This window comes from Arachis hypogaea, chromosome 3, assembly GCF_003086295.3.
Source record: "Arachis hypogaea cultivar Tifrunner chromosome 3, arahy.Tifrunner.gnm2.J5K5, whole genome shotgun sequence".
Lineage (NCBI taxonomy): Eukaryota > Viridiplantae > Streptophyta > Magnoliopsida > Fabales > Fabaceae > Arachis > Arachis hypogaea.
In genome coordinates, this window is record NC_092038.1 from 28,032,932 (window position 1) to 28,058,206 (window position 25,275).

At 39.4% G+C, this 25,275-nt stretch overlaps 1 non-coding gene across 1 annotated transcript; it reads right to left on the reverse strand.

Annotated features, from left to right (window-relative positions):
- Positions 1–18,704: 18,704 nt before the first annotated feature.
- LOC112793789 (small nucleolar RNA R71) lies at positions 18,705–18,812 on the reverse strand. The gene has a single exon (XR_003198483.1). It is a non-coding gene; the product is annotated as a small nucleolar RNA R71 (small nucleolar RNA).
- Between the last annotated feature and the right edge of the window lie 6,463 nt (positions 18,813–25,275).

Consider the following 25,275-nt stretch of genomic DNA (forward strand, 5'->3'; position numbering starts at 1 on the left):
AACACGGCAATAATCTAGCCATCCGGCTCACGGTTAAATCCATAACAAGCCATTTCATTAAAAATTACGGCCTTTCGGCCCATGGCATAACAAGCACTTCCACCACCATCCTCCGCCTCTCACATAATCATCTTTGATCCTCATTGATCATTCATTTTTCCCTTGCTTCACTCGCAAGTTACCACATCCTCTAACTCATTTTCTAATAGCTAGGCATATCATAATGATTTAAGACATAAGTGGTGAGATCGGAGGCTTAAAAGTATGAGATTTGGCTTTTAAAACTCAAAAATCAACTTTGGGATGAAAATAGGGCCCCGCGTACGCGCACTCCACGCGCACGCGTGGATGGCCACAAAACTCATCGACGCATATGCGTCATGCAGGCTAACGCGTGGACTGAAAAATACCAAAGCGACACGCACGTGTCCACCACGTGTGCGCGTGGGTGCTCTCGTGCCCCAGGCACAAAACTTGCACAGTTCTGGCACAACTCTCTGGAAAATGGCTGGGCATTGGGTGCAGCACATTCGGCGCGCCCGCACACATCACGCGCACGCGTGGATGGTGCTTTCTGGAAAAACGGCGCATACGCGCCAAGTGCGCCTACGCGCGGGGGGTCATTTTGCTAAAAAATTTCTAAGTTAAAAACTGCAGAATTCACAGATTCGACCCCCAATCTTCCAACGGACATAACTTTCTCATTTTAAATCGTTTTTTTCCCGTTCTTCGAACGGCATGGACATCCCGGATCCAATTTCATTTCTAAACAGATTTGGCACAAAACAAAGATCCGTAGTCCAAGTTATGTCCCGTCAAAGCATGCCCAAAAACCATGTTTTTCATACAAAACCACAAAGTGCCATTTTCAAAACAAGCCATTTTCAACTCTTTTCAAAATCAATCAAAACATGCCAATTTCATCCCTTTTCTTTGAAATCAATCAAAATATATCAAATTTAACATCAAGCCTCCTCAACTCACACATTGACACTTTACCACAATTTACAAAATCACTATCCCATCATTTTAACCCACTTCACCCAAGTGGCTCAAACTCAAACACATGGACATATCATATACTCTTCCTCATGCCAATTTTCAACAATACCAATTCCAATAAATCATCATTGAACACAATCAATATCATACTCACCATCAACATGGTTCAATCCACAATTCAACCATAACCAATCATCAAGCATATATCACAACATGCATATTTCTCATACATCATACATCAAGGCATCAATAATCATCATCACATATATAACCACATCATACATTTCAACCATCCAACAATATCAACAATTCAATGCCTATCTTAGGGCCTCTAGCCAAAGTATTTTCTACCACATTACATATTAGATACAGAAAATCGAGACCATACCTTAGCCGATTTCCTAAGCTCAATCGGAGCACTTCCAAACCACTTTTCCTCAAGCTCTCAAGGCCTCAACACCTCCAAGAACAGATTTTTCACCACCAAATCCCTTTTTAAGCTTTCCAAAGTCTCAACAAGCTTCAATATTCATATATATACAACCTAAGCCACAATCATCATACCCATACACAACATCTCAATACCCAAACATCATAGAACAACAAATTACACTAAGGTTGAGAATCTTACCATACCCAAGGTCCAAGGAGACAAGATTAACCTTCTCCTTCAAGAGAGTTGGGTGCTATAACATCAAAGAGCCCAAAATCTCAACATTTTTGCTCATGAAACTCGAAAACAAGGCTGGAAATTCGAAGAGCAAAACGTGGCTTACCTCAAGATTGATTGTATGGGTTTTGTAGAGCTCTCCGCGGTGAATGCGTGGCCGTAAACGGAGCGGCAATCGGAGCTCTAGATCAAAAGTTATGGTGGTTTGAAGATCAAGTGAGAGAAAGAACTTGAGAGAGTGTTCTTCCTCCCCTCTCTTCAATTTTCAGCGTGTATTAGTGTTGTGTGAGGAGAGAGAGTACTGAAAACTAGGGTTTTGGTTTAGTTATGTTGGGCCAAGGGCCCACTTTGGGTCCGGTTGGCCTGGTTTGGCCCGTTCGGTCCAATCTTGGTCCAAATTCTATAAAATTGGTACCAAAATTCTCGTCTCAACCTCCTCTATCACATTTAGCCATAAAAATCATATTTTGGGCTTTCTAGAATAAATTCTCATTTATGGGTTAATTAGCCATTAATTAATCGGGTTTTACATTCTACCTACCTAATTGGGAATTTTGCCCACAAAATTCAAATGCAATTACCTGAGAATAAGTGCGGATAATCCGTTCGCATCTCCGACTCAAGTTCTCAAGTGTGTTCCTCAACACCGCTTCGACTCCATGCCACTTTGACTAATGAAACCTCCTTTCCATGTAACCGTTTGATACTAGTATCATTAATTCTGACTGGAGCCACTGAAAGCGTCAAATCTTTCCTTAACTGAACCGACTCAGGTTCCAACACATGGCTAGCATCAGGAGTGTACTTCCGAAGCTGCGACACGTGAAATACGTCGTGCAGGTTCGAAAGATGAGGTGGTAGAGCCATTTGATACGCCACCGGTCCAACCCTCTCCAGGATTTGAAATGGACCAATGTATCGAGGATTCAACTTCTTTGCTTTAATTGCCTTACCTACTCCCGTGGTTGGAGTAACCTTAAGGAAAACATGGTCTCCTTCCTCAAATTCTAAGGGCTTTCGCCTCTGATCGGCGTAACTCTTTTGACGACTCCGCGCCGTAAACATCCTATCTCGGATTTTCTTGACTTGTTTAGTGGTCTCAGCTATCATTTCTGGCCCCAACAAGCTTTTCTCCCCAGCTTTGTACCAACATAGCGGAGATTGACATTTCCTCCCATACAAGGCCTCATACGGAGCCATTCCGATGCTCGCATGATAACTATTATTGTATGCAAACTCCACTAATGGCATATACCGATCCCAACTTGCTGGTTGGTCCAAAACACAAGCTCTCAACATATCCTCTAGTGTTCGGATCGTCCTCTCGGATTGACCATCTGTTTGAGGATGGTAAGTCGTACTCAAGCTTAAGCGGGTTCCAAAAGCTTTCTGAAATGCACCCCAAAACCTTGAAGTGAAACGAGGATCTCTATCAGAGATTATAGTAGCAGGTAAACCATGAAGTCTCACAATCTCCTTTATGTATAACCGTGCTAGCTCTTCAAGGGTGTAAGTCATACGAATGGGTAAAAAGTGAGCTGACTTCGTCAGTCGGTCCACAATCACCCAGATAGCATCAAAACCAGTCCTAGTCCTTGGCAATCCTGACACAAAGTCCATTGCAATACTTTCCCACTTCCATTGTGGAATCTCTAAAGGTTGTAACATCCTGGAAGGTCTTTGATGTTCAATCTTTACCTTTTGACAAGTTAAGCACTTTGAAACATATTCCGCCACATCATTCTTCATACCCGGCCACCAAAACATCGCCTTTAAATCATGATACATCTTAGTACTTCCCGGGTGAATGGAGAATCCGCTTTTGTGTGCCTCCTTTAAGGTATCTTGCCTCAAAGTGCCAATATCCGGCACAATGATCTTACCCTTGAACCTCCATAACCCATCTTTTTCTTCTGACACTCTCAACTGTTTTCCTTGCTCAATGGCCGGTAACACCTTCCATAACGCTTCATCATTTTGATGAGCCTTTAGGAGTTCGGACTTAAAGTCACTTGAGATTTCTAATCGGCTCAAACACAAAGTTCCGGATACTTCTCGAGCACCAATTTTCAGACTCTCGAATCCCTTGAGCAACTTCTCCTCTTGAAGCATCATCCAAGCCACATATAATGACTTCCGACTTAACGCATCCACCACTACATTCGCCTTTCCCGGATGGTAATTCAACTCAAAGTCGTAGTCTTTCAACAATTCCATCCACCTTCTCTGCCTCATATTAAGCTCTTTCTGATCAAATAGGTATTTCAAGCTCTTATGATCAGAGAAAACTTGGAACTTAACCCCATAGAGATAATGCCTCCACACCTTCAAGGAAAACACAACCGCAGCGAGTTCCAAATCGTGTGTAGGGTAATTAATTTCATGTGGCCTCAACTGCCGTGAGGTATACGCCACCACATTATGATGCTGCATCAGCACGCACCCTAAACCCTTTAATCAAGCATCACAGTGCACCTCAAATGGCTCGTTCGGCTCAGGTAACACTAACACAGGTGCAGTGGTCAACTTTTTCTTCAATGTCTGAAAGCTCTCCTCGCATTCAGGAGTCCAAACAAACGGAGTGTCTTTGCGGGTTAACTTTGTCATTGGCAAGGCTATCTGTGAAAATCCCTTGATAAACCTTCAATAACAGCTAGCTAAACCCAGAAAACTCCTAATCTCCGTTACGGTGGTTGGTTGCTTCCAATCCAACACAGCCTCCACCTTAGTTGGATCTACGGCTATTCCCTTCTTACTCACCACGTGACCCAAAAACTTTACATCACTCTTCCAAAACTCACACTTAGACAGTTTTGCATAGAGTTTTTTTTCCTTTAGAATCTGCAACACGGTCCTCAAGTGTTCCGCATGCTCTTCTTCAGTCTTGGAGTAAATCAGTATGTCATCAATGAAGACAACAACGAATTTATCCAGAAATGGACGGAAAACTCTATTCATATAATCCATGAATACTACTAGAGCGTTCGTCAATCCAAAAGACATTACAGTGTACTCGTAATGACCATATCGAGTCCTGAAAGCGGTCTTAGGGATATCCTCACCCCTCACCCTTATCTGGTGATAACCGGATCGCAAATCGATCTTGGAGAAAACTCCAGCTCCTTGCAACTGATCCATGAGATCATCAATTCTCGACAATGGGTACTTGTTCTTTATTGTAACCTTGTTCAGCTGTCTGTAATCCACACAGAGCCGCATACTCCCATCTTTCTTCTTTACCAGTAGCACTGGCGCACCCTACGGAGAGACACTTGGTCGTATAAAATTCTTACTCAACAAATCCTCTAATTGAGACTTCAACTCAGTCATTTCTAACGGTGACATCCTATAAGGAGCACTTGAGATTGGTCCCGCTCCAAGCACCAATTCAATAGCAAACTCAACCTCTCGGTTAGGTGGAAACTCATCAATATCATCGGGAAACACTTCCGGAAACTCACACACAACCGGAATCTATTCCAACCTTTGATCATCACCCGAAACGCCTGTGGTTAACAACAGGATACCCTGACATTCGATTCCAGAACAGTTCACCATCATCGAATTCAAGTAATAATTATTCACCACGACCGGCCCTTCTGTATCTTCCGGCATAAAGTACACCGACTTTGTAGAACAATCAAGCAGGATATGGTTCTTAGATAACTAGTCCAATCCCAAGATAAGATCAAGACCGATCATCGGTAAGCAGACTAAATTATGAACAAAATCACGCTGCTTGAACCTAAAGGGAACTTTTGGGCATCCTAGCCTAGTTACCATGACTTCATGGGTAGCATTATACACTTTTAGGTCATAACCTAAAGTTACAATCTTCAATCCTAACTCATGGGCTTTCTCAAATGCAATGAATGAATGCGATGCTCCCGAATCAAATAAAGCATTTAAAGTTTGACCAGCCATTTCACATTTACCTCGAATAAGTGCCTCAGATCCCTCAGCACCTATAGCTGAAGTGGTGAACACCCGACCATTTTGTTGTGCCTTCCCAGTACCTTGATTCTGCTTCTCCGGACAACTGGCGGCTTTGTGCCCCTCTTTTCCACAATTGTAGCACAAGCCCCATCCGGCCTTGCATGGTGCTCCCGGATGGTGACTCCCACATCTAGTACAAGCTTGATCATTCTGAGGTTGCTTCCCAAACTTTTTCCCTTGGGAGTTGTTGTTGTTGGGCCTCCTGAAAGAGCTTCCCCTCTTGAAAGGCGGACCTCTAGGTGCAAAGCTCTTCACTTGGTTCTGTGGGAATGATCCTTTATGACTCCCTTTCTCAGCAGTTGCCCTTTTTACACACTCTTCAGCAACCCTACACTTGTTTACCAACTCGGAGAAAGTCCTAATCTCCATTGGTCCCACTGAGCTGAAGATATCGCTCCGGAGTCCTCCTTCATACTTAACACACTTCCATTCCTCATATTCCACCGGAGTCCCTTGACACATACGAGAGAATCTGAACAACTCCTCAAACTTGTCAGTATACTCAGATACGGACATAGTACCCTGCTTCAACTGTAACAATTCAAGCTCCTTGGCCGTCCTAGCAGAAGTCAGAAAGTACTTCTTATAGAACTCCTCTTGGAAGACATTCCAGGTGATATAGTCATCACCCTGCTGCAGAAGACGTCGGATACCTTGCCACCAATGCGACGCTTCACCGGTGAGCATATAGGTAGCAAACTCGACACGCTGTCCTTCAGGTACCACTTGTGCTTGCAGTGCTCGCTCTATAGCCTGAAACCATGTATCAGCCTCAGTCGGGCTAGTAGTTCCCTTGAACTTAGGAGGATTAACCTTCAAAAAGTTTGCCAGTGTCATCGGGCCTTGAACTCCACCTCCATCATTACCATGGTGGTTCATCTGTTGACCAAGAGCCTCAGCAGTGGCTTGCATAGTAGCAGCCATGTTCTCCAACGCAGTCATAAAGTTCACCGGGTCATTAGGGTTATTCTCCGGCGCACGAGCATTAGTACGATCTCTTCCATGGCCTCTACCACGTCCACGAGGTGCCATCTGGTCCCTATACACACCAAACAATTGATATTAAGTTGATCAGTCTCAATATCGGAAGTCTAGTGCTTCAAAGTCCCAAATGCATGCTCATGAACGTTTATGCCAATTATATCAAGTAGATATACTAATAGCACATAACACACATACAGAGAATGCACAAAAGCATAATCAGTCCGTCCCTCAGGCTCTACAGGAACGAACTACTCTGATACCATAATGTAACACCCTACCATACAGAGTCTTATGCTTAAGTCATAATTCAGTGATGGCAAGGTATTACGACCTCTAAAATAAAAATTTAGTACGTATAGTAGTATGAATGATTGATTATAACTAGGAGCCTTTGTAGAAAAAGGGGTAAACAAAAATCGCAACTCGAAAGCACAACACTCCGATCGATAACGTAACGAAGAAGGATAACCAACACGAGATTATATATATACAAAGGAGTGTCAAAAACAGGAATATCAAAACTCAAAATCCGGCTGCAAAGATAACCGGTCCGAGCATGTAGCAATATATATACATATGATAAAATAAGGAAAACCCTAAAGGAAACCCAAAGGGACACAAATACAGAAACCTATTCTCCAAAATCTCCCATAAGAGGAGTCATCACAGTTTGTATTATTTAATGGAGATAAAAGTATCTAAGCAAAACATATAAACTAAAACAGAGTCCCCAAGAACAAAGGATCTTCGCTAATCCAGAAGTCTCCAGTAGGCCTCAGCGAGAAACCTCGCGTCCTGCATCTGAAAATCACAAAATCCGCATGGGTGAGAACCAGAGGTCCCCAGCATGGTAACATCTTCCACATATATAATACATAATAATAGAGAAAAGCCAAAGGCAATCCTAGAACTTCCTCCAGATAATATTAAAGCTTATAAACAAACTAAACCATATGTGGCGACTGACTAAAGGTTCTTCAGTCTAACTAATACTTCCCTTTCCAATTCCTTCAGACCTCTCATACACCAGCAGGAGTATAATGTAGCAAACGCAGTTATATCAAACAAGAAATATACAAATAGGAACAATTAAGGCATTTAGACAATTAGCAAGTAGTATGCAGTCAAATAGGGAATCTCAAACAATTCATATAGTATGCATATGATGAATGCTTGTCCCTAGTGACTGATGATATCATCTGTCGGTTATAGAGCCAACCCGACAAGTCCTGGTAGCTAACCATTGGACTGTCCCTCTGTCGCGCATCCCCAACTCGAGTTATACTCATCATAAACTTGATCATAATCATGATCCATATCCATCACCCTCACTGGTGAATATTTACGGTGGCGAGCTCATCCGGGGCTTTCATAGTGCCCGGCCACACTTACGACATAGGGTCAAAAGAGCTTCGAGTCTTAACCTGGAGCACGTGGTGGCTAGCCACTGCTTCTTTCCAGGGAAACTCTCATCTCCAACAGTGGAAGTGCAACATTCATAATTCGTTCAACAGCATATATGCATTTATACCTAGCCATAATCATGGCTCCGCCGTAACACGGCAATAATCTAGCCATCCGGCTCACGGTTAAATCCATAATCAGCCATTCGGCTCGCGGTTAAATCCATAACCAGCCATTCGGCTCACGGTTAAATCCATAACAAGCCATTTCATTAAAAATTACGGCCTTTCGGCCCATGGCATAACAAGCACTTCCACCACCATCCTCCGCTTCTCACATAATCATCTTTGATCCTCATTGATCATTCATTTTTCCCTTGCTTCACTCGCAAGTTACCACATCCCCTAACTCCTTTTCTAATAGCTAGGCATATCATAATAATTTAAGACATAAGTGGTGAGATCGGAGGCTTAAAAGTATGAGATTTAGCTTTTAAAACTCAAAAATCAACTTTGGGATGAAAACAGGGCCCCGCGTACGCACACTCCACGCGCACACGTGGATGGCCACAAAACTCATCGACGCATATGCGTCATGCACGCTAACGCGTGGACTGAAAAATACCAAAGCGACACGCACGCGTCCACCACGCGTGCGCGTGGGTGCTCTCGTGCCCCAAGCACAAAACTGGCACAGTTCTGGCACAACTCTCTGGAAAATGGCTGGGCATTGGGTGCAGCACATTCGGCGCGCCCGCGCACATCACGCGCACGCGTGGATGGCGCATTCTGGAAGAACGGCGCGTACGCGCCAAGTTCACCTACGCGCGGGGGGTCATTCTGCTAAAACATTTCTAAGTTAAAAACTGCAGAATTCACAGATTCAACCCCCAATCTTCCAACAGACATAACTTCCTCATTTTAAATCGTTTTTTACCCGTTCTTCGAACGGCATGGACATCCCGAATCCAATTTCATTTCTAAACAAATTTGGCACAAAACAGAGATTCGTAGTCCAAGTTATGTCCCATTAAAGCATGCCCAAAAACCATGTTTTTTATACAAAACCACAAAGTGCCATTTTCAAAACAAGCCATTTTCAACTCTTTTCAAAATCAATCAAAACATGCCAATTTCATCCCTTTTCTTTGAAATCAATCAAAATATATCAAATTCAACATCAAGCCTCCTCAACTCACACATTGACACTTTACCACAATTTACAAAATCACTATCCCATCATTTTAACCCACTTCACCCAAGTGGCTCAAACTCAAACACATGGACATATCATATACTCTTCCTCATGCCAATTTTCAACAACACCAATTCCAATAAATCATCATTGAACACAATCAATATCATACTCACCATCAACATGGTTCAATCCACAATTCAACCATAACCAATCATCAAGCATATATCACAACATGCATATTTCTCATACATCATACCATCAAGGCATCAATAATCATCATCACATATATAACCACATCATACATTTCAACCATCCAACAACATCAACAATTCAATGCCTATCTTAGGGCCTCTAGTCAAAGTATTTTCTACCACATTACATATTAGATACAGAAAATCGAGACCATACCTTAGCCGATTTCCTAAGCTCAATCGGAGCACTTCCAAACCACTTTTCCTCAAGCTCTCAAGGCCTCAACACCTCCAAGAACAGATTTTTCACCACCAAATCCCTTTTTAAGCTTTCCAAAGTCTCAACCAAGCCTCAATATTCATATATATACAACCTAAGCCACAATCATCATACCTATACACAACATCTCAATACCCAAACATCATAGAACAACAAATTACACTAGGATTGAGAATCTTACCACACCCAAGGTCCAAAGAGACAAGATTAACCTTCTCTTTCAAGAGAGTTGGGTGCTATAACATCAAAGAGCCCAAAATCTCAACATTTTTGCTCATGAAACTCGAAAACAAGGCTGGAAATTCGAAGAGCAAAACGTGGCTTAACTCAAGATTGATTGTATGGGTTTTGTAGAGCTCTCCGCGGTGAACGCGTGGCCGCAAACGAAGCGGCAATCGGAGCTCTAGATCAAAAGTTATGGTAGTTTGAAGATCAAGCGAGAGAAAGAACTTGAGAGAGTATTCTTCCTCCCATCTCTTCAATTTTCAGCGTGTATTAGTGTTGTGTGAGGAGAGAGAGTGCTGAAAACTAGGGTTTTGGTTTAGTTATGTTGGGCCAAGGGCCCACTTTGGGTCTGATTGGCCCGTTCGGTCCAATCTTGGTCCGAATTCTATAAAATTGGTACCAAAATTCTTGTCTCAACCTCCTCTATCACATTTAGCCATAAAAATCACATTTTGGTCTTTCTAGAATAAATTCTCATTTATGGGTTAATTAGCCGTTAATTAACCAGGTTTTACATTAAACATTTTTACAAACTTGCATGAAGAGTGATGATTGTAGGTGGAGACATGTAGTTAAGCATCGAACCCTCACCAGGAGTGTTTTCACTCTATTCGCTCGGTGTCTAGGGTTGATTCACTCAATTCTCCTCTAATTATGCTTTCCAAGAATTGTTTTTCATCTAACAATCAACAATTATTCAATGCATGCATACATTCATCATGAGGACTTATTCATAGGTTGTAATGGGGCTAGGGTCAAGGTAGGATGCATATTTGGTCAAGTGGACTTGATATTTGAATCTTTGATTAACCTAAACTTCCCACCTAACCTATGACAACCTATACAATTAGGTTCTATCCTAACTACCCATTCCTCACTTTTTTCACATACTCATGCATTCTCTTTTCATTTCACAACACATATGCATTGTTCTTCATTAAAATTTACTTTGGGACATTTTGTCTCCTTTTTATTGCTTTTCTCTCTTTTCTTTCTTTTTCTATTTTTTCTTTTTCTCAATTATATATATATATATATATATATATATTTCTTTCCTTCAAGAATATCAATACATAAGGTCTTATATTCAATTAACGCATGAGTATACACCCAATTTCCCAAAATATTGACAAAAATATAAAAACACACTTTCATCCCAACCAATGTTCCCAACTCTCCCAAACTTATATGATGAGCACTCTCACTAGCCTAAGCTAATCAAAGATCCAACAAGGGACATTTATTGTTTTTTGCTTTAGGCTTGTAATGTGCTAAAATTAAGAACAAATGGGTTAAGCATAGGATCAAAGTTGATTAACAATGGAAGATAAAAGGTAGGCTATTTGGGTAAGTGAGCTAATTGAAACGATGGCCTCAATCATATAAATGCATGAATACAAGGAATAATGGACATATAGACTCAAACAAAGTAAATATTACAATTATAGAGAAAGAATAATTGCACACAAGAAGGGAGAATAAGTGGTTATAAGATGTAACCACATCAATAGGCTCAAAACTCACTAGGTTGTGTGTTCTTATCTCAAAAACATGATCCACAATATATATAATTCAAGCAAGTTCTTAAAAAAAATTTTTTCACTCAAAGCAATTGAGGTGCCCTACACATAAAATTCTTGAAAAATTTTCATTATTTTGACCAAGCTTATTGTGTGTGTATATATATATGCAAAAATAAGAAAATGCAACTAAAATCCTAAAAGACCTAAAAATGAAATGTAAAAGTGTTGAGATTAGAAATTTGTCACCCCAAAATTGCCGAACGGTCGGACGACCTCCCCACACTTAAAAGTTTACACCGTCCTCGGTGCACTTAAAGATGAGGAAGGGAGTGCTACCTTCAGCTGGTAGTTCAACCGGTTGTTGTGTGTTCTTTTTCCCGCTTCCATTATTGCTTGTGGTGCGTCAATCATGAAAAACAAAAATATGACACCATAAGATGAGAAAATACAAAGCAAGGAAGCACATATTGTTGGAATGAGATAAATCACTAGAATTGAGTGAGTGAATTAGTGTGACATTTATGACAATAAGGTGTGTGAATTCTAAGTTGCGTGGTTTAGAACACACATTAGTATAAAAAGCTATGTCACCAAAGAGGTATGCACATCACTCATCCTAGTGTGCTTGAGATGCCTTAAGAAAACTTGTAAGGTGAGACAAGCATTAAAGAAGCATGAAAGCATTCAAGTCAAACACATATGGATGCATGTAATCATGAAATATAATGCATTAATGTAAATGCACAACATCATCCATCAAGAGACTGCCTAATCAATGAGAGAGTTCAAATCACATGGTGGCCAAATCATGCAATTAAAAGAAAAGATCAATCATGCTTGAAGGCAGACCTAGTGTACTTGGTATTCACCAATTGAAGTATGAAGAACTCAATACCAAGTAACAATACATAACCTCGATCAAAGAACCCAACAACGGAGATCAACAACAATGATGTTAAAATAACATCTCATCAATGATTAGCATCAGTGAACAGTGAACAAGATTAATAATTCAACACTTAGTATCAAAAAGAGAAAATGAAATGAGAATTAAACTAACTAAACAACTAACTAACTAACTAATTAACTAACTAAAATAAATGGTTGTCAATGGTGTTGGGAGTGTTGGATGAGGGGTAGAAGAAGGGAAGAAGAAAGGAGAAGGAAATAAATGGAAAGAAGAGAAGAGAAGGAAGATGGGTGAAACAGGACAATCCACGCGTGCACGTGCATTGTGCGCGCGCAGATGAATGAGAGGAGAAGGGGGCGCGGTCGCGCCATGTGCGCTCACGCGTGGGTATGGAAATGTGAAGGGGTGCGGACGCGCACAGCATGCGTCTACCATAGTTTAGGCAAAGAGTTGGCCCAGAGTTGGCACGACTCTCGGGTCCATGGCCTGGAGGTGGAACTTCTGGATCCACGCGTACGCGGGCTTTGCACATGCGCGTGGATGGTCAGAAATGCTTGGGGCACGCGTACGCGTGGATGGTGCTCTGTTTTTTTCAAAATTTTTCCAAGTTCTTGCACCAAACCAAGCCTTCCAAACCTCCTAACAGCTACCAAAGTACCCTGAAACCTTATTCAACCCTACCAAACTACCAAATAGACTCAATTAACTCGACAAAACATGAAATTAAACTAATATCTACTAATATTTATTGAAGAGAAAATGGGAAGATATTACCTTGGTGGGGTGTCTCCCACCTAGCACTTTTGTTTATTGTCCTTAAGTTGGACTTATGGGGAGCTCCTCTCAAGGTGGCTTGTGTTTGTACTCATCCTTGAATCTCCAAGGATCTTTGCTTCTTGAATGGTTGACAGAATTTCCAACCGTCTTCACCAAGCTTGGGCAAAGTTCAACCCAAGATATGAGTTCCCCTAATTGGTCTTCATTCTTCGATCCGGGATCCCATATCTTATTTCCGCACCCGTCTTCAATTTGATCTTCATACTTTTTCTTTCCGGGTGGTTGACACATAGAATTCTCTTTAGCACACCAAGTCTTTCGTCGAGACCCATGCAAAGTGCTATTCTTCCAATCACAGTCCATATCCCTTGGAATATTGACCTTAACGAGCCTAATACCAAATTTCCAACCACTACACAACTCATTCTTACTTTTAATTCCACAAAGAGCTCTAAGTTGTCCATCCGTTTCAATCAAACCATATTCAAGCGAGAAAGTAAAGCTTAGGGATAAGATATTTACCCACTTGAATGTTGTGTTGGATGGTGACTTGGGAAGGGAGACCTCCCCACACTTAGACAATGCAAGGTCTACTTCCTTGTGCTCTTCTTTGTGTAATTCCACTTCTTTGCAAGCTTCCTCAATTTCAACCTTTTCCTTTTTATCACATGGCTTGGTGTTGTCTTCAAGAACTTTGATTTCTTGCTCAATGGGAGGTGATTCAATTTTGAATAGGAATTCATTGATGAATAAATCCATCTCTTGATCAACCTCTCTATATTCTTCAAATTAGATATACACCATGCCAACTTTTTCCTCTTGGTAGCCCTCTTCCCATTCGCTCTCTTTCTCATTGCTCACCAAGGGTATGGGAGGTTGTGCACACTCTTCTATAACTTTAACTTCATGTCCAATGGAAAGGGATTCGATTGTAGACAGAAATTCGTCTATGATTGAATCTATCCCTTGATAGGCATCTTTCAAGTCTCCAACTATGGCATGCCTTGGAGGTTGCGCACCCTCCTCAACATCAATTTCAAGTTTCTTGGAAGAATGCTCCATGATGCTACACTCCCATGGACTTTCAACATCTCCTAAATCTTCAACCACTTATTCCTTTTCTTCAATGATCATAGGCTCCTCCAATTGTTCCAACACAAAATTTGACTCTTCCTTCTTCACCGCCTTTTCTAAATTCTCCTTCATGCTTTGCTCTTCTTTTGACTTTTCACATGGGTTTATGGAAACAACTTGAGTATTCAAACATTGGTGGGCTAAAGCGTACATCACCTTGGTCACGTTGGTCACAAACTCAAGTGTATTCCGCTTCATGACCTCTTGTCTTTGAAGTATCAAAGTGAGAGAATCGTCTATTGGGGCTTAGGGTGAATAGAAAGGTTCATTATTTTGGAGAGAGGGTTCATGGTAGGAAGGTGGTTCTTCTTGGTAAGGGTATGGAGATGGTGAGTATTGAGGCGAGTATTGAGGTGGTTCTTGGTAATAATCATGATAGGGTTGTGGTGGTTCTATAGGTTCTTGTTCATAATGGTCATAAGAATATGGTATGGGTGATGAGCGGATAATTTATACTATTTTTGGCATTGTTTTTAGGTAGTTTTTAGTATGATCTAGTTACTTATAGGGATGTTTTCATTAGTTTTTATGCTAAATTCACATTTCTGGACTTTACTATGAGTTTGTGTCTTTTTTGTGATTTTAGGTATTTTCTGGCTGAAATTGAGGGACCTGAGCAAAACTCTGATAGGAGGCTGACAAAGGACTGCTGATGCTGTTGGAATCTGACCTCCCTGCACTCGAAATAGATTTTCTGGAGCTACAGAACTCCAAATGGCGTGCTCTTAATGGCGTTGGAAAGTAGACATCTAGAGCTTTCCAGCAATATTTAATAGTCTATGCTTTATTCGAGATTGATGACGTAAACTGGCGCCCAACGCCAGTTCCATGCTGCATTCTGGAGTCAAACGCCAGAAACACGTCATGAATCAGAGTTGAACGCCCAAAACACGTTACAACTTGGCGTTCAACTCCAAGAGAAGCCTCAGCTCGTGGATAGATCAAGCTCAGCCCAAGAACACACCAAGTGGGCTCCGAAAGTGAATTTATGCATCAATTACTTACCTCTGTAAACCCTAGTAGCTAGTTTAGTATAAATAGAACTTTTTACTAGTTTATTAGATATCCTGGATTGTATTTTTGATCATGTGACCATGTTTGGGGGCTGGCCTCTCGGCCATGCCTGAACCTTCATCACTTATGTATTTTCAACGGTGGAGTTTCTACACACCATAGATTAAGAGTGTGGAGCTCTGCTGTACCTCAAGTTTTAATGCAATTACTACTATCTTCTATCCAATTCGATTTATTCCTGTTCTAAGATATTCGTTGCACTTCAACTTGATGAATGTGATGATCCGTGACACTCATCATCATTCTCACCTATGAACGCGCGTGACTGACAATCACTTCCATTCTACCTTAGACCGGGCACATATCTCTTGGATTCCTTGATCAGAATCTTCGTGGTATAAGCTAGAATTGATGGCGGCATTCATGGGAATCCGGAAAGTCTAACCTTGTCTGTGGTATTCCGAGTAGGATTCCGGAATTGAATGACTGTGACGAGCTTCAAACTCGCAATTGCTGGGCGTGATGACAAACGGAAAAGAATCAAGGGATTCTATTCCAACATGATCGAGAACCGACAGATGATTAGCCGTGCTGTGACAGAGCATTTGGACCATTTTCAATGAGAGGATGGGACGTAGCCATTAACAACGGTGATGCCCTACATACAGCTTGCCATAGAAAGGAGTGACAAAGATTGGATAAAGACAGTAGGAAAGCAGAGATTCAGAAGGAACACAACATCTCCATACACCTATCTGAAATTCCCACTATTGGATTACAAGAGTAACTTTATCTTTATTTTCTATTTAATTTATTATTATTATTATTTGAAAAACCAATAATATCTTAAATTAGCTAAATCCGCCTGACTGGAATTTACAAGATGACCATAGCTTGCTTCATACCAACAATCTCTGTGGGATCGACCCTTACTCACGTAAGGTATTACTTGGACGACCCAGTACACTTGCTGGTTAGTTTTGCAGAGTTGTGACAAAGTGTGATTTATGTTTGAGAGCACCAAGTCTTTGGAGCCATTTTTGATGATCACAATTTTGTCCACCAAGTTTTTGGCGCCGTTGCCGGGGATTGTTCGAGTATGGACAACTGACGGTTCATCTTGTTGCTCAGATTAGGTAATTTTCTTTTCAAAAATTTTCAAAAATCTTTCAAAATTGTTTTTTATTCCTATTTTCGAATTTTTTTTAAAATAAATCATTCTATGGCTTCAAAACATTTAAGAATGGATTCCAGAGTTTCATGAAGCATGTTGAATCCTGGCTGGCTGTTTAGCCATATTCAAACTCCTTTGGAATTGGTCTTCAACTAATCACCACAATGCATGTAATTCCATCCTAAAGTTGACTGGCTATTAAGCCATGTCCAACCCTTTGATTGGAGCTTTGGGCTAATATTGAAAGATTTCTGAAATTCTTCTTAAAGATTTTGAATTTCTTATTTTCTTTTTCCTATATGTTTTTCGAAAAAATAAAATAAAATACAAAAAAATTAGAAAAAAATCAAAAATATTTTGTGTTTCTTGTTTGAGTCTTGAGTCAATTTTTAAGTTTGGTGTCAATTGCATGTTTTTAAAATTATTATGCATTTTTCAAAAATTCATGCATTCATGGTGTTCTTCATGATCTTCAAGTTTTTCTTGACAAGTCTTCTTGTTTGATCTTGATGTTTTCTTGTTTTGTGTTGTGTGTTGTTTTTCATATGCATTTTTGCATTCATAGTGTCCATGCATTAAAGAATTCTAAGTTTGGTGTCTTGCATATTTTCTTTGCATAAAATTTTTTTCAAAAATATGTTCTTGATGTTCATTATGATCTTCAAAGTGTTCTTGGTGTTCATCTTAACATTCATAGTGTTCTTGCATGTATAATTAGTTTTGATCCAAAATTTTCATGTTTTGGGTCATAATTCTGTTTTTCTCTCTCATATTTAAAAATTCAAAAATCAAAAAATATCTTTTCCTTAATTTTCTCATAATTTTCGAAAATTTGAGTTGACTTAGTCAAAAATTTTTAAAATTAGTTGTTTCTTACAAGTCAAGTCAAATTTTCAATTTTAAAAATCCTATCTTTTCAAAACTTTTTCAAAAATCAAATCTTTTTCAATTTTATCTTATGATTTTTGAAAATTTAAAAATATTTTTCAAAAATATTTTTTTAATTTTATCTTTATTTTCGAAAATTATGCTAACAATTAATGTGATTGATTCAAAAATTTAAAGTTTGTTACTTTCTTGTTAAGAAAGGTTCAATCTTTAAATTCTAGAATCATATCTTTTAGTTTCTTATTAGTCAAGTAATTAATTTTAATTTTAAAAATTAAATCTATCTTATCTTATCTTTTATATCATATATTTTTCAAAAATTTTGTCTTATCCAAAAATTTGATTTCAAAATATCTTCTTATCTTCTTATCTTTTCAAAAATGATTTTCAAATCTCTTTCAATCAACTAACTAACTTTTTGTTGGTTTCTTATCTTTTTCAAAACCACCTAACTACTTTTCTATCTCTAATTTTCAAAAATATCTCCTTCTTTTTCAAAAATTCTTTTTAATTAATTAATTGATTTAAATTTTATTTTAATTTTAATTTCTTATCTTAAATTTTTGAAAATCATTAACTCCTTTTCAAAAATATTTTCGAAAATCTCTCTCTCATCTTCTTCTATTTATTTACTAACACTTCTCTTCACCTATCTTCATCTCAATTCACTACCCCTATCCTCACCCTTCTATTTGGAGTCTCCTTTCTTTATCCCCTTTCTTCTTCTACTAATAATAAAGAACCTCTTTACTGTGACATAGAGGATTCCTCTTCTTTTCTTGTTTTCTTCTCTTTCATATGAGCAGGAACAAGGAAAAAGGCATTCTTGTTGAAGCTGATCCAGAACCTGAAAGAACTCTGAAGAGAAAACTAAGAGAAGCTAAATTACAACAATCCAGAGACAACCTTACTGAAATTTTTGAACAAGAAAAAGACATGGCAGCCGAACCTAGCAACAATAATGCAAGGAGGATGCTTGGTGATTATACTACACCTACTTCTAAGTTTGATGGAAGAAGCATCTCAATTTCCACCATTGGAGCAAACAATTTTGAGCTGAACCCTCAACTAGTTGCTCTAATGCAACAAAACTGCAAGTTTCATGGACTTTCATCAGAAGATCCCTATCAGTTTTTAACTGAGTTCTTGCAGATCTGTGAGACTGTAAAGACGAATGGAGTAGATCTTGAAGTCTACAGGCTCATGCTTTTCCCTTTTGCTGTAAGAGACAGAGCTAGAACATGGTTGGATTCACAACCTAAAGATAGCCTGGACTCATGGGATAAGCTGGTCACGACCTTCTTGGCTAAATTCTTTCCTCCTCAAAAGCTGAGCAAGCTTAGATTGGATGTTCAGACATTCAAACAAAAAGATGGTGAATCCCTCTATGAAGCTTGGGAAAGATACAAGCAGTTGACCAAAAGGTGTCCTTCTGACATGCTTTCAGAATGGACCATTCTGGATATATTCTATTATGGTCTATCTGAATTCTCTAAGATGTCACTGGACCATTCTGCAAGTGGATCTATTCCCCTAAAGAAAACGCCTGCAGAAGCTCAAGAACTTATTGACATGGTTGCAAATAACCAGTTCATGTACACTTCTGAGAGGAATTTCGTGAATAATGGGACGCCTCAGGAGTTCTAGAGATTGATGCTATGAATGCCATATTGGCTCAGAACAAAGTGTTGACTCAGCAAGTCAACATGATTTCCCAAAGTCTGAATGGATGGCAAAATACATCCAACAGCACCAAAGAGGCATCTTCTGAAGAAGAAGCTTATGATCCTGAAAACCCTGCAATGGCAGAGGTAAATTATATGGGTGAACCTTATGGAAACACCTATAATTCATCATGGAGAAATCATCCAAATTTCTCATGGAAGGATCAACAAAAGCCTCAACAAGGCTTTAATAATGGTGGAAGAAATAGGCTCAACAATATCAAGCCTTATCCATCATCTTCTCAGCAATAGACAGAGAATTATGAACAGAATACCTCTAACTTAGCAAATTTAGTCTCTGACCTGTCTAAGGCCACTTTAAGTTTCATGAATGAAACAAGGTCCTCCATTAGAAATTTGGAGGCACAAGTGGGCCAGCTGAGTAAGAAAGTCACTGAAACTCCTCCTAGTACTCTCCCAAGCAATACAGAAGAGAATCCAAAGAGAGAGTGCAAGACCATTGATATAGTCAATATGGCCGAATGCAAGGAGGAAAGGGAGGACGTGAATCCCAATGAGGAAGACCTCATGGGACGTCTCCCAACCAAGAAGGAGTTCCCTATTGAAGACCCAAAGGAATCTGAGGCTCATATAGAGACCATAGAGATTCCATTAAACCTCCTTCTTCCATTTATGAGCTCTGAAGACTATTCTTCCTCTGAAGAGGATGAAAATGTAACTGGAGAGCAAGTTGCTCAATATCTAGGAGCCATCATGAAGCTAAATGCCAAGATATTTGGTAATGAGAGGAAGCATGAACAGCTTCTTTCAATGCAGAGTCAAACAGAGCCCCCACAGTCAAACTCTAAGTTTGTTGTTGGGAGGCCACAACCAAACTCTAAGTTTGGTGTTGAACCCCCACATTCAAACTCTAAGTTTGGTGTTGGGAGGTCCCAACAATGCTCTAAACATCTGTGAAGCTCCATGAGAGCTCACTGTCAAGCTATTGACATTAAAGAAGCGCTTATTGGGAGGCAACCCAATTTTTATTTATCTAATTTTATTTTATTTTCATTGTTCTTTTATGTTTTATTAGGTTCATGATCATGTGGAGTCACGAAAAAAATACAAAAATTAAAAACAGAATCAAAAATAGCAGAAGAAAAATTACACCCTGGAGGAAGGACTTACTGGCGTTTAAACGCCAGTAAGGAGCATCTGGCTGGCGTTCAACGCCAGAACAGAGCATGGATCTGGCACTGAACGCCAGAAACAAGCATGGATCTAGCGCTGAACGCCAGAAACAAGCATGGACCTGGCGTTCAACGCCAGAAACAAGCATGGACCTGGCGTTCAACGCCAGAAACATGCTGCACATGGGCGTTGAACGCCTAGAATGAGAATCACTTCGGCGTTTAAATGTCAGAATTGTATGCAAAGGCATTCTACATGCCTAATTGGTGCAGGGATGTAAATCCTTGACACCTCAGGATCTGTGGACCCCACAGGATCATCTCAGGATCTGTGGACCCACATGATCCCCACCTACCTCACCCTCTCCCTCTCCATTCACGGTCATCCCTTCTGTTTTCCACTCACCACTCACATCCATCCACTCTTCCCCATACACCCCACCTACCTTCAAAATTCAAAATCTCTTTCCCACCCAAACCCATCCTACATAGCCAAATACATACCTCTCCCCCTCTCCTCCATATCTTCTTCTTCTTCTTCTATTCTTTCTTCTTTTGCTCGAGGGCGAGCAACATTATAAGTTTGGTCTGGTAAAAGCATAGCTTTTTGCTTTTCCATAACCATTGATGGCACCTAAGGCCAGAAAAACCTCAAAAAAAAAGAAGAAGAAAAAGGGAAGACAAAAGCTTCCACCTCTGAATCATGGGAGATGGAGAGATTCATCTCAAGGGTCCATAGCTCAGTAGAAGAGCATTTGACTGCACATCAAGAGAGCATGAGAAATTTCCTCATCAAGAAATCCCTGAGATACCTCAGGGGATACATGTTCCTCCACATAATTATTAGAAGCAACTAAGGATAGGAATACCAAAATCACTAGGGATCATGCAACAGAAGCAAGGAAGAGACATAAAGGAGCTCAAAAAGTACCATTGGTCCTTCAAAAGGCGCCACCCTCACTAAGGTGGACTCATTCCTTAACTTCCTTGTTCTTATCTCTCTGTTTTTCGATTTTTATGCTATATGTGTGTTTATGTTTTGTGTCTCTACTTCATGATCATCAGTATTTAGTAACTATGTCTTAAGACTATAAATAATTTCATGAATCCTTCACCTCTCTTAAATGAAAAATGTTTCTAATTCAAAAGAACAAGAAGTACATGAATTTCGAAATTATCCTTGAATTTAGTTTAATTATATTGATGTGGTGACAATACTTTTTGTTTTCTGAAAGAATGATTGAACAGTGCATATTTTTGATCTTGTTGTTTATGAATGTTAAAGTTGTTGGCTCTTGAAAGAATGATGAACAAAGAGAAATGTTATTGATGATCTGAAAAATCATGAAATTGATTCATGAAGCAAGAAAAAGCAGTGAAAAACAAAAGCTTGCGAAAAAAAATTTATTGGCAAAAAAAAATAGAAAGAAAAAGAAAAAGCAAGTAGAAAAAGCCAATAGCCCTTAAAACCAAAAGGCAAGGGTAAAAAGGATCCAAGGCTTTGAGCATCAATAGATAGGAGGGCCCAAGGAAATAAAATCCAGGCCTAAGTGGCTAAATCAAGTTGTCCCTAACCATGTGCTTGTGGCACGCAGGTCCAAGTGAAAAGCTTGAGACTGAGTGGTTAAAGTCGTTATCCAAAGCAAAAAGAGTGTGCTTAAGAGCTCTGGACACCTCTAACTGGGGACTTTAGCAAAGCTGAGTCACAATCTGAAAGGGTTCACCCAGTCATGTGTCTGTGGCATTTATGTATCCGGTGGTAATACTGGAAAACAAAATGCTTAGGGCCACAGCCAAGACTCATAAAAGTAGCTGTGTTCAAGAATCAACAAACTTAACTAGGAGAATCAATAACACTATCTGAAATTCTAAGTTCCTAGAGATGCCAATCATTCTAAACTTCAAAGGAAAAAGTGAGATGCCAAAACTGTTCAGAAGCAAAAAGCTACAAGTCCCGCTCATCTAATTAGAATTAATATTCATTGATATTTTGGGATTTATAGTATATTCTCTTCTTTTGCTTGGGGGACAAGCAACAATTTAAGTTTGGTGTTGTGATGAGCGGATAATTTATACTATTTTTGGCATTATTTTTAGGTAGTTTTTAGTATGATCTAGTTACTTTTAGGGATGTTTTCATTAATTTTTATGCTAAATTCATATTTCTGGACTTTACTATGAGTTTGTGTGTTTTTCTGTGATTTCAGGTATTTTCTGGCTGAAATTGAGGGACCTGAGCAAAACTCTAATAGGAGGCTGACAAAGGACTACTGATGCTGTTGGAATCTAACCTCTCTGTACTCAAAATGGATTTTTTGGATGTAATATATAATAGTCCATACTTTATTCGAGATTTGACGATGTAAACTGGCGCCCAACGCCAGTTCCATACTACATTCTGGAGTCAAACGCCAGAAACACGTCTCGAACCAGAGTTGAACGCCCAAAACACGTTACAACTTGGCGTTCAACTCCAAGAGAAGCCTCAGCTCGTGTATAGATCAAGCTCACCCCAAGCACACACCAAGTGGGCCCCGGAAGTGAATTTATGCATCAATTACTTACCTCTGTAAACCCTAGTAGCTAGTTTAGTATAAATAGAACTTTTTACTAGTTTATTAGATATCCTGGATTGTATTTTTGATCTTGTGACCACGTTTGGGGGATGGCCTCTCGGCCATGCCTGAACCTTCATCACTTACGTATTTTCAACGGTGGAGTTTCTACACACCATAGATTAAGAGTGTGGAGCTCTGTTGTACCTTAAGTTTTAATGCAATTACTACTATCTTCTATCCAATTCGATTTATTCCTGTTCCAAGATATTCGTTGCACTTCAACTTGATGAATGTGATGATCCGTGATACTCATCATCATTCTCACCTATGAACGCACGTGACTGACAACCACTTACATTCTACCTTAGACCGGGCGCATATCTCTTGGATTCCTTGATCAGAACCTTCGTGGTATAAGCTAGAATTGATGGCGGCATTCATGGGAATCCGGAAAGTCTAACCTTGTCTGTGGTATTCCGAGTAAGATTCCGAAATTGAATGACTGTGACGAGCTTCAAACTCGCAATTGCTGGGCGTGATGACAAACGCAAAAGAATTAAGGGATTCTATTCCAACATGATCGAGAATCGACAGATGATTAGCCGTGCTGTGACAGAGCATTTGGACCATTTTCACTGAGAGGATGGGATGTAGCCATTGACAACGGTGATGCCCTACATACAGCTTTCCATAGAAAGGAGTGATAAAGATTGGATAAAGACAGTAGAAAAGCAGAGATTCAGAAGGAACACAGCATCTCCATGCAGCTATCTGAAATTTCCCACCATTGGATTACATGAGTAACTTTATCTTTATTTTCTACTTAATTTATTATTATTATTCGAAAAACCAATATTCTCTTAAATTAGTTAAATCCGCCTGACTGGGATTTACAAGATGACCATAGCTTGCTTCATACTAATAATCTCTGTGGGATCGACCCTTACTCACGTAAGGTATTACTTGGACGACCCAATACACTTGCTGGTTAGTTGTGTGGAGTTGTGACAAAGTGTGATTTATGTTTGAGAGCACCAAGTCTTTGGAGCCATTGTTGATGATCACAATTTCGTCCACCAATGGGTGATTGGTCATATGGTGGATATGGATCATAGGGAGGTGCTTGGGATGGAAGGGCTTGTGAGTATGGTTGAGGATTATGTTGAGGGTATGGATCCACCGTAGCCATTGGATTGATATGCATCATAGAATGGCTCTTATTCATAATGCATTGGTGGAGGTTGTTGCCATGAGGATTGATCATATGCATATGATTTCTCCCACCTTTGATTATCCCATCCTTGATGCATGTTGTCATTGTAATCTCCACTTCCTACAACATAATTGTAACCAAGCTCATAGCCAAATGAGAATTCATTATGAAAAGAGAAAACAAAAATCAAAAGCTAATAAAAAATAAGAGAAACAAAATTCTACAACCAGCAAATAAAGCAAAAAGTGAGATATTCACACTATTCACATATATACAATAACCAATAACATAACACCATTGCAACTCTCCGGCAATGCCGCCATTTTGATGTGTGAACTTTTGTTGATATAGAATTTTCCTCAAATAGATGAATTCTCATTGCAAGTATAGTTCTACACCAACAAAGAGTCCTCACATGCAAAAATTTTAGTTGTCACAAGGAACAAACCCCAAATAAGAATTAACCGGAGTATTTAGACTCCGGGTCATCTCACAAGGAGTTGCAATGAAGTGTATGATTATTGGTTATGAGGTATTTCGGGATTTTTTGAGATTTTGGACAAGAAATGTAAATTTCAAAGGAAACAAGCTAACAACTAGTAAAGCTCTTGGCAAGATATGAAAATTAGAAGTCCTATCCTAGTTATCCTCCTTAATTGTGATCATAAATTATTTATTGCTACCACTTTGTTAACCTCTAACCAAGGAGGAAAGTCAAGTGGATGAATTAACTTGATTCATCTTGTCCTAGTCAACTCCTAAAGGAGAGACTAGCTTTAGAGGCAATCAAATCAATTAGTAACTTCCAATCACTAATCAACAAGGGAATTAGATAACTCAAGAGTCACTAATTACTCAACCAAAGCCAAGAGGAACAAATTCTATACTAAAATCCAACCAAGCATTTCATCAAACACTTGGAAGGCATAAAAAGAAAGCATAGTAAATCAACAACAAGAATAAAATCTAACAACAATCAAATGTAAAGAATTAACACAACCATAAAAGGAAACAAGATCTACATGAATTACCTCAAATTCCATTGAAGAAAAATATAAGAAGAAAAAGTGCATCAACAACAAAGTAACAATTACAAGAATGAAATACAAAATTAAAGAGAGGAATAGTATAGGAACAAGGATTGATAAAGGAAAAGTAAATCAAAGCATGAAATTAACCTGGATCTAAGAATTCCTAATCTAAATCTAACCTAATCCTAGAGAGAAGTGAGAGATTCTCTCTCTAAAACTACTCTAAAATAATCCTAATGAGTGTGTG